Source organism: Cydia fagiglandana, chromosome 10 (genome assembly GCF_963556715.1).
Source record: "Cydia fagiglandana chromosome 10, ilCydFagi1.1, whole genome shotgun sequence".
NCBI lineage: Eukaryota > Metazoa > Arthropoda > Insecta > Lepidoptera > Tortricidae > Cydia > Cydia fagiglandana.
In genome coordinates, this window is record NC_085941.1 from 13,297,987 (window position 1) to 13,308,546 (window position 10,560).

The following is a 10,560-nucleotide window of genomic DNA, read 5'->3' on the forward strand; positions in this document are numbered from 1 at the left end:
AAAATTATTAACTACATGTAATTAAAAACTACATAAAGCTACAACTAACTACAATATAAACTAAAATTATAAATAAAAACCTGGCTCCAGCTCTGTGCCTTTGGGCAGGGTGCCAAGAAGGCTGGCGGCATTGCCGCGCTGTCCAATTGTATTTTTCCACAGTTTTGTCTTTTCTGGTTCCACTAGGTACGGCCAGGGTTCAGCATCAGCTCAGCTCTATGTATACTAATACCTTCTCCCGAATGTAACAAACACTTTTCTGAAAACCACATCAAAATCGGTTCAGCTAAACGCGAGATAATCGCGGACAAATACACCGTGTAACATGAGGAAACCGAAATATTTTAAACCGAATAATTTTAACTGCGTATTCCTGATCATATTTAGAGACAAAAATGTCCTATAAACTTTTTTGAAATTCGCCTAGTTTCAGAGATAATATTAATTAAAAAAAAACAAGTTTTTATTGTTACACAGTGTAAAAGACCTTTTTGATGGTGATGTTGCTGCTATGGGACGTAGTCTAAAATATCCTTCTTGATAGATATCAAAAAGTGACAAGTAACGCTTTGCAAAAAGTAGGTTTTACGAAAAAAAAATGTAAAAATCAATTTTAAGTGAAAAGTTTACCAATCAACATCAAATAACATTTATTTTTATGTACATGTACATTCAAGAAATTGAAAAAACAAAACAACAACAAAAATTTTTTTTTTGGTGAAGTATACCTAAACTCATCTTACATTTTTTCTTTCTTTTGACCTCAGAAATGCGTGGTTAAAGCTATTCGGTTTCCTCATATTACACCGTGTATACTTACAAACATTCCGTGTAGTTTTGGACATATTATAAAAGTTATTCAACGATTAATGCAGGTGGCTGGTAATAGGGCACTTTACCCTATGATAATAAATCTTCCTCGCGCTATCCCAGCTTTTTGCCACAGCTCATGGGAGCCTGGGAACTGCTTGGCAACTAATCCCGGGAATTGGCGTAGGCACTAGTTTTTACAGAAGCGACTGCCATCTGACCTTCTAACCCAGAGGGGAAACTAGGAAACTTGTTGGAATTAGTCCGGTTTCCTCACCATGTTTTCCTCTTCACCGAAAAGCGATTGGTAAATATCAAATGATACCTATTTCGTACATAAATTCTTTTCAACTTTACCGTATGATAAGCTCCAAAAAGAAATTAGAAAACTAAGGGATTCAGATAGGTCATTCATTGGCTCCAGGGAACCCCTTAATGTGAATTACAGCATCAAAGTTGGAAGCAACAAAACTTACGATGTTATTTATATGTACCAATGTCAGCAATTATTGGTAAAATTGTGTACCTAATTATTAATTTCGAAAAATAAACTATAAATCTTCAAATATGAATTCATATCCGTTAGCACTCGCGGATTGGACGAATTTTGTGCGGCACTAGCACACACCCAATCACGGATCAATATTATAACGCGCGCCAATGGCGCGCGAGCTACATGGATCACGCGATCGCTAGTCAGGCGCACCCCCCCCCGTAGCTGCGCTGTGCGCTGCGCAGTTCATGAGTTCACATCAAAATGGCGCTCGCTCACTCGCTGTGCGTAGAACGTAGTACTTGTGTAAACGTGTAAATAAATTGGAGATAGCATACAAGAAAACAGGTAAATATAAGTATTAGATATACCTTTACTTTCTTGCATCGAATATCTAGTGAAATCTGCATTAGACCTCAAAACGTTATGTACTTCCAGAAAGGGTTCGCGGTTCACCTTTTTTGTAACGGTTTCCTCGGCGTCCTTTACAAAGTCCAGTTGATATCGTGTCCTGTCCACGTCCAGGGTGGATCAGACCTGATCTACAAAATCTTGGAGCAGCCGCTTTCGTCGTATGCCATTAAAAAAATGTAAGTATTTATTAGCTAAGTACATCTAAATTTAAAACGATATTAGTACATGCTTGATTGTGTAGGTTAATTAAATAGTCACCAACACTAATAAATTGTGTTATTCTCTTACAGTAAAACATGCCCGTTATTAAAATTTGGTCAGTAGACCAAACAATCAAGAAAGCTGTTCCAATAATGGACCCAACTTTAAAAAATATCATTGAAAAAGGTGAGTAAATCTAAATTAATTTGACTTTTCGTAATGAAATATTTTTTGTGTAATTGTAGAATGTAGTGTATTGTAGAATAGACTATAATTGGATACCTACTGTTAAGCATTAATGTGCTGACTCAAACCACATTTATTTTGCAGTATGATGTCAATTTAAAAATTTGACGCTTGAAGTTGACAAGATAGAGCTGATGCTGAACCCTGGCTGTACCTAGTGGAACTCAGGTTTGGTGCAACATAGGCCCACGCTATTTTGATCATCCGTCACATAGAGGGAGAGCAATACCCAAGATATAATTCATAATCCATTTTCTTCCAGATGAGGTACCATCCTAAATATAGTAGTTCCATTTACTAATCTTATTAACTTTTTCTTTTCCAGGAACCATTAACCAGGGTTCAAGTTGCAGAGCTATCCGAAATAGCTGCGCCTAACATTTTTAGGTGAGACTTAATTATTATTACAATGATAAAATGCCTTACCTGCGAAGCATAACACTGTATGTTTCATATAATTTATAATTAATCATAATATAATCTATATGAAACATACAGTGTTAAAACGTAAATGTATTGAATAAACCTGTGGCCCTAGTGAAAAAGGGTACAAGTGTCGCGCAGCTTAGTTGTAAAAGGGGCATGGAACTTACACCCTTTTAAAACTGCGCTGCCCGAGACTTGTACCCTTACTCACTAGTAGTGCCACTTAACGTAATACGATAAATTATCTTATTTGAGGAGGAAGTATTAAATTTGGGGGCCTATTATATTACCTGTTTTAACCATTATGTTTTTTGTCCACAGATAATGAAAATATAATTATATTACTTGCTGGTAGAAAAAACGATTGTTAGCGAAACAGATTCTGCCTACGTCGTTACAACTATTGATGGCGGCTTACTGCAACTTGAATATGGAATATCCAGTGGACTGTCAAAACACATTAGAATTTATACAAAGGTATATTTTTATTAAAATAAATCCTAAAGAAGGAAGTCATAAGTAATAGTTTTTGATTTTTAAAAAGCGTTTTTCAATTAAAAGACATGTCAAGATCGCTTAACTTCTTGCAAGTTCTTTCTAATGCTAAAAAAACTAACTATAATTAATGTCAGTAACAAACATTTTCAGACAATTCGTTACTTGAAATGGTATAGGTTTCACGCATTAGATTCACATAGGCCTTATTAACCGAAACTTTTATAAGACTAATTCATAAGAAGTACTTATGTACATAAGATATAATTTATAGTGTCGTATATGTCTTCTACTTTTTGTACTCTGTCACAGAATAAATAATAATAATATGCACGTAGACGTGTATATACGCGTGTGCTCTATAATTTGAGTGTGTGAAATTCAATAAATTTATTTCTTTGTAATTTTGTTTTTTATTAAATAACCTCCAAACTGTAAATTGCTTGTTGTTTGTATATTATGACTGATAAAATTAGTTCGTTTTACATGTTATTAGGCGATATTTCCTAAAGAATTCAATACAAATTTTGTACATTTACATGCTATCGATAATTCTCAGGATTTTGCTATTAGCAAGTTGGTATTTGTTTTCTTATGTACTTTAATAAATGCAGTCTGCAGACAGGCTGCATTAATTAAAATACATAAGAAAAAAAACTAACGAATGGTTAATAACTAAATCCGGAGAATTACCGTAAATGTACAGAATTTGTATTGAATTTTACAGAAAAATATCCCCTAATAACATGAAATATTACCTAATTTTACAGGTAATAATACACAAACAACAAGTAATTTTACCTTGCCCATATTTAAAATCACAGTTTTCTTATGTAAAAATACATAAATTGTATCAGTAATATTACCGAATAAAATGGAAAAATACTTAAAAATCATTAAAAATACATAAAGTTTGTGGTAAAATCACATACGCAAACTGTAATAAAACACAATAATTTTGTAATATTACTGAATAAAAAGTAAATATACTTAAAAAAACATTAATAATAAATAAAGTTTGTGTAATTTTACAGACGAAATCTGTAACAAAATACATAATAATTCGGTAATATTCCCGAATAAAAAGGAAAAATACTTAAAAAAATCATTAATAATACATGTACTTTGTGGAAATTCACATACGAAATCTGTAATAAAACACATATTACTTCTGTGATATTACCAAATACAATGTAAATATACATAAAGTATCATTAATAATACAAAAACTTAATGTATTTTTACATACGAAATCTGTAACAAAACACATAATAATTGTGTAATGTTACCGAATAAAAAGTAAAAATACTCAAAAAACATTAATAATACATTAAGTTGGTGTAATTTCACACATGAAATCTGTAACAAAATACATAATAATTCGGTAATATTACTGAATAAAATGTAATCATACATAAAAATCATTACTAATACACAAACTTTATGTATTTATACATACGAAATTTGTAACAAAACATACAATTACCCTGTAATATTACCGAAAAAAATGTAAAAGTACGTAAGTGAAATTTTACGGATATGTAAAATTACATAAATGAGATTTTACAGATTATGTAAAATTACATAAGTGAGATTTTTACATATCTGACAGTATGATTATGTAAAATTACATAAATGTAATTTTACATAACCGTCAATTTGTTTGATTATGTAAAATTACATAAATGTAAAATTACATAATAATGAAATCAGGTCGATATGTAAAATTACATACGCCTTGTAAAATTACATAATTATGTAAAAATACAGAAAAGTTAGGGCAACGAAAGTTGCCCTAAAATTATGTAAAATTCCCTGAATATTTTTAACAGTGTACTATTATATAATCTGCGATGGAGGTCACAACTCTGAGGCTTAAGTACTGCACATTAGGATCACTTTGGAAACGCGGTAATCAATAATTTCTAAAATACAAATATTTTCTACCAAGACGCCTTTGAAGAGCGTGTGAGAGGTAATATTAGAGTTCGGAGCTTCATGAGTTTAACTTGAATCTATAGATACATAAAATACGCTAGATTGATGAAGTGTGGAAAAGTGAAGCTTTCTCAAGGGATGATAAAGAAAGTAACAACCTAATGAAAACATTTGTGCTAACTCAGCAGCATTGGCATCATAGCCAGCTCCCGTGTTCCGTTGTTTTAAAACACTAAAAGGAAATGAAATTTTAAATATCATAATACATATGAGACAGAGCTGGCAACAACGTGACCGGATCCTGAATGACGGTATAGGAAGTGAAATCATACTTTACTACTAACATTACATTATTCATAAAAATTACACTATGGAAATGATTCATTGTGCAATGGGCACAAAGGGCCGATTTTCGCAAAGTATTCTTCTACTTATTGTAACCTCCACAAAATAACATTTTCATGCGACACATTATCAGAGCCAGCGGGGCGCTGATATTGATGGGGAAGTGGGTAATTTGTGGTATGATATCAACGGTAAAAAACGGAATTGTTTGTCAATAATTCAGAGGAGTAATAACTATATAACAAGGTATAAATATGTAGTAAGGTTATCAGCACCTAGATAGAAAACATGATCACCATATAGAAGCCGTATAATGCCATGATAGGCAGGTCACGTCAAGTTAACACGGGTTATTGATTATTATAGTTTTGAGTAAACCATCCTACCCCATTTCCACAAACGTACAAGAATAATCCAGAGTGACAGAAACATCAAAAGCATCACAACACGAACCAGCAAATGCGTGGTTTCCAAAATTAATTCACATTCATTTCACAGAGCGGTTGAAGTTATGGATAGTCGAACAAAGATGTTGATTTACCAATATTTCTCCACTTCCAGTCTTCGGTACCTACTGTAAGGCTTTTTCAAATAGATCCTTGTTGAATCATTAAACGGGCGGACGGACCGATAATTTTCAGGGTTAGTTCGACTTATACTAAGGACAAACTGCTTTATGAATGGAATAGGCAGGCTATTCTCAAGTCAAGACGGATATGGTAGCGTCGGCGCCGCGGATTCGTTTCGCGCCCACTCGCATGCGCTTTTATATTCTTATTGCTTACCCAGCGAGGGCAAACCGAACGTTAAACATACCAGTGGAACTGTGAACTTCAGATCTATAACAACGCGTAATCGGAAAAAACTCTTAGGGGCACAATAGCCAAATCTGAAATCAGAACTGTATGGTTTTAGAACCCTCGACTCGAAAACCCTCTGGTACATTCATATCGGATGTCTATGGTTACAGAAATCTGACTAATATTTAATATGGTCAAGAAAATCTGTCGGTTTTCTCTAAGCTACCTACCCTACCGCGAACATTTAAAGCTTCGATACCTATCTCATATCTGCCTTTCTGTCGTTCTTGCTTATTCGAGCCATAGACAAGCAATACGAAAACAAGAAAAAAGTACCTAATTCGTGGCTAAAGCCCAGATTTCGCAGATCATGGATATAATTTATCAGAGCCAATCCAGTTCAGAATTCAAATGCCTGTGGTGGCCCTTATACTGGTCCGAACGAACGTCAAGTGCTGCCTGTCTCGGTACGCAACTGAGTATTCTCAGTCTATAATTGCTGTGCCGCGAGCGAGTGGGTGGACGGCCGCCCTTCGTCGGAGATTATCTTATAAGTGACTTTAAAATCAGACCTACCACGATATCCTTTTGAGGCATTGGGAAGAACGTCCTTTCAAGAGTTGCCTTGCCTTTTATGAGAGAACTGTATAATAAAGGAAGGAAAGACGAAGATGAAATGCAGCGTATGAATATTTCCCTCGTAATGCAGAACCTAACCTTATCCCACTTTGGGAAAGCATGGCCTAAAGGGTCTCATGACAACGGAAAACACAGCATGCTCACACACAAGGGAAAACACATATGCACAGCTCGTCACAAAATGGGACGCATGATCTCGCCACAACATTAAAGGAACCGTCAAAATTCTTCATTTTTGTCCCATTGTGGACGTTATTTGGCTAAAGTCGAAACGGTTTAGCAACTAGCAATTCCTTTATCTACGGCTTACGGCGCCAAGGATAAAGATTAAAGACCAGGATATAACCACCTACATTTCTGGGCCTCAGTAAATGCTGTATCCAACCAATTCCAAAGTAATATCCTCTGTACAAGACGTAGTTCGCGGTGTGTACTTAAGTGTGAGTCACCGGCTAAGCGCGCAAATTTGCTTAATCTTAGGGCTGCCACGTGAATAATTAACTTCGCACTTGCTCAGGTTTCCATTGATATTTTAATTGCACGTGTACATCGCTATTCACAGGAAGTCGTACTATTGCGCTTCATTTGCAAATTTTCGCCCGATGTAAATGGATCCTTACCTATAGGTTACTTACCTACTTGTCAAAGGTTGGTTAATTTTATGGGATTTTTTCCTATACATAAGCCTAAACGCCTAGGCGAATTTAAGCATATGAAGGTATAGGTATATTGATGTTACTTGTGTGTGTATATACATAGGTAGTATCTAAAGATACCTAAATGAAATAAATCGGGTTTAACTCCAATCGTGTTGCGTCGAGCTGTAGGTTTTCCATGTCAAACTCAAGGGTTCTTAATGACGAGGGTCTGAAGGAGTAGTCATTTTTTTAAGATCATTTTTAAGAAAATATTTGTGCCTCATATGTGCAACTGTTATTGTTATTACTTATACTTAAGTATCGAAACCCCCGGTCAAATCCAACCGATTGGCATTCACATTATGTACTCAAGTAAGGTATCCCTAGTATTTGCCAAGAGAAACCAGTTTCCAAGGATTTCTTCATAAATAGTCTGTGAACGTCGGCCGCTCGTGAAATTGCTAGAATTCTAGGCTTTATATAGCTTTTAGGCCGATACCTAAGAAGGAATTATCTCACCTCTTTCAAGGGTCAGCTCAACTTTTGATCACCTAAATAAATCTAAGCTTCAAGGAACAATAAATTAACTATACTAATAGTGTCGTTAGCTACTTAGTAGTGATTTGATTTTGACAGCCTAGTTAAATTAGTTAGAATTGCTATTTTGTATCTATTGTAAATTCTTAGCAGATTAAAAGTGACATTCCATTTCCAACTGCAGCTGCAATACTGTTAATTTTCTATGGAAATTGACAATGACAGCGACGCGTTTCCATAGTAAAATGAATAGTATTGCAGCTGCAGTTGGAAATGGAATGTCACTCTAAGTCTCCTCATTTTCGCTAAAATATATAATACGCTAGGATCATGAATTGAGGGATATTCATATTGAATTTCTCACTAGTTTATATTTACTCATTTAAAATCTATCTGCATTAAGTATACGAGCAATAAACCAAGCAAAAACGTAGGTGGGTATGTAAGAACTATAATTAACACCCACCTCTGCATAAATAAATTGACATGTAAGATCACCTTCGAGTTTTCCTCGATGACCTAACCACTGCTAAAGTAATAGTCATATCAATAAATCTATCTTATGATGACATTACCTTTTATTATGATGGGTGGATATGTCACTGGTTACGCCCAACATGTTATGTTTTATATACCTACTTACTTACCCTCTTAATCCTAATAAACGTAATCTTAATATTGGGGCATTGTTCCTGATAGGAAAAACGTCATCTTCTTAACTTGACTAATGTCATACGTGCAATTTTATAAAATATACCAAATGTCCATACCTTAACCAAAGACAGGTGGGGTAACTTTGAACAATTATTTTTAACTATGAACTAATCTAGCTAGTTGAAAAATTGATCCTAAGACCGGTAAATCCGACTATAAGATTGAAAAAATACACTCCTGTAAGCAACGTCCATATAATTGGATGATATTTCCTTTGTTTAATGTTACCCCTCCTGTCTCCAGTTATCCCACTTAACCTGTCATCGTCACATATTTATTGTCTCCACAATCCAAAGGTGCATGACTGTGGCGCCGCCTAGCGCCTAATATGGGACACATTAGTTATCTGACAGTTAAGAGCCCATCAACGTGCACACTAGCGCCACTGCTAAATAATCGTATTATTTAAATTTAACGAAAGATATTTAAAGAAGGGGGGCGATAAGTACTGTATTTTGTATTTAAATACCTTTAGAATACCTATATCTAACTAATTTTCAATTTCACAACCGCCATATTGTATTTTATAGTTAGAATCAAAACCTAGCATTTACAAATCGATAAACCGCAATATTAAAATTCATTAGCAGAGTAGAACGTTCTAGGAAACAAAAATATAATATATTCGATTAGCCTTTGCATTAGTAATAAAGGTACCTACAGTATATCCCTTTGACCACAGAGAAGCTATAGGGATATTTTTCTGCTGCTGCCTGTACAAAAAATACAAACAAACAAAAACATTAATATTGTTCAATGTACTGGCGAGTAAAAATTAGACAAGTTGACCTGTCAGTCAAGTGGTCCCTAACTGCATTTAGCTTCAGTCGACGCAAGCGCAGCCTTGCAAGGCCGTGGCGTCTATGCGGTCGTTAATTAAATTCCACCTTCGCGCTGACTCACCGCTCAAACCATTATACCTTGTTAAATGCCGGATGATTAATCATGGAGACCTTAAGTCGATGCGATGAGAGCTATTTTTGAGCGGCAAAGTTTTCATAAAAAGGGGTCACTTTTAGATCGTTGCTTGATTGAAACAGTTGTATTTTTTATGAGTGCCAGTCGTTTTAAACCTTTTTGATCGAAAAGTTAAATACGGAAGTAAAAAATTTCTTGTCGAGCAAAGTCAAATCTTACACGAAAGCGTGTAGGTTGCTATTGCATTGTACAGTATGTGCACTTCGATAAAATCGATTATTTAGATACGCTAGCGACATCTATCGGATATCAAGCGAAAATTAAATGAAATAAATGTGACAGTTGGCTGACTGCTTATCGCAATACTTATGAAACGAATTCAATAGACTATTGCAGAGTCATAAGTCATAAGGAAAATTTTACATTCATGTCATCAATGAAGTTCTAAGAAGGATTGAGTCACGTCGTTAAATAAAACAGCTGTGGCAAGTTCCAAGTGCTTGTCAGTCGCTTTGCACTCAGCCGGGGCACTTGAGTATTCCCTTAGCGAAGTGTTGTATGAAATGGTTTTCAATGGCGACGAGTGACCGCTACTTACCTACTACATAAATAAATAAATGAACCAGACAGTTGGAATTCCGACGTGACTTATAGGATATCTATAGAATAGGTATTTTCTAAGGTTAAAGTCTGCCTTTGTAGATAATTTAGTTTCCGTGTGAATTTTTTCATGGCATTTACCCTGGATTAAAGCATCTAAAAACTACAATTTTGCGTTAGCCCCCTCCCTATTAAAAACCTGTCATTTAACGAAGTAGGTATCAATCTGGCTGCAATCATAAACAACTAATTTGTTGCTACAACTCGAAAAACAAGGAAATTCTTAACGGTTTTCCTCAATACTGTTTTGCTATTGGTGCATAGAGTCGCCATGTTTTATGGGCGC

General features: G+C 34.9%; 1 long non-coding RNA gene across 1 annotated transcript; it reads left to right on the top strand.

Annotated features, from left to right (window-relative positions):
* The first annotated feature begins 1,527 nt into the window (after positions 1-1,527).
* LOC134668233 (uncharacterized) lies at positions 1,528-2,540 on the top strand. Its single transcript, XR_010098747.1, has 3 exons — positions 1,528-1,651; positions 1,742-1,893; positions 2,008-2,540. It is a non-coding gene; the product is annotated as an uncharacterized LOC134668233 (long non-coding RNA).
* The last annotated feature ends 8,020 nt before the right edge of the window (positions 2,541-10,560 follow it).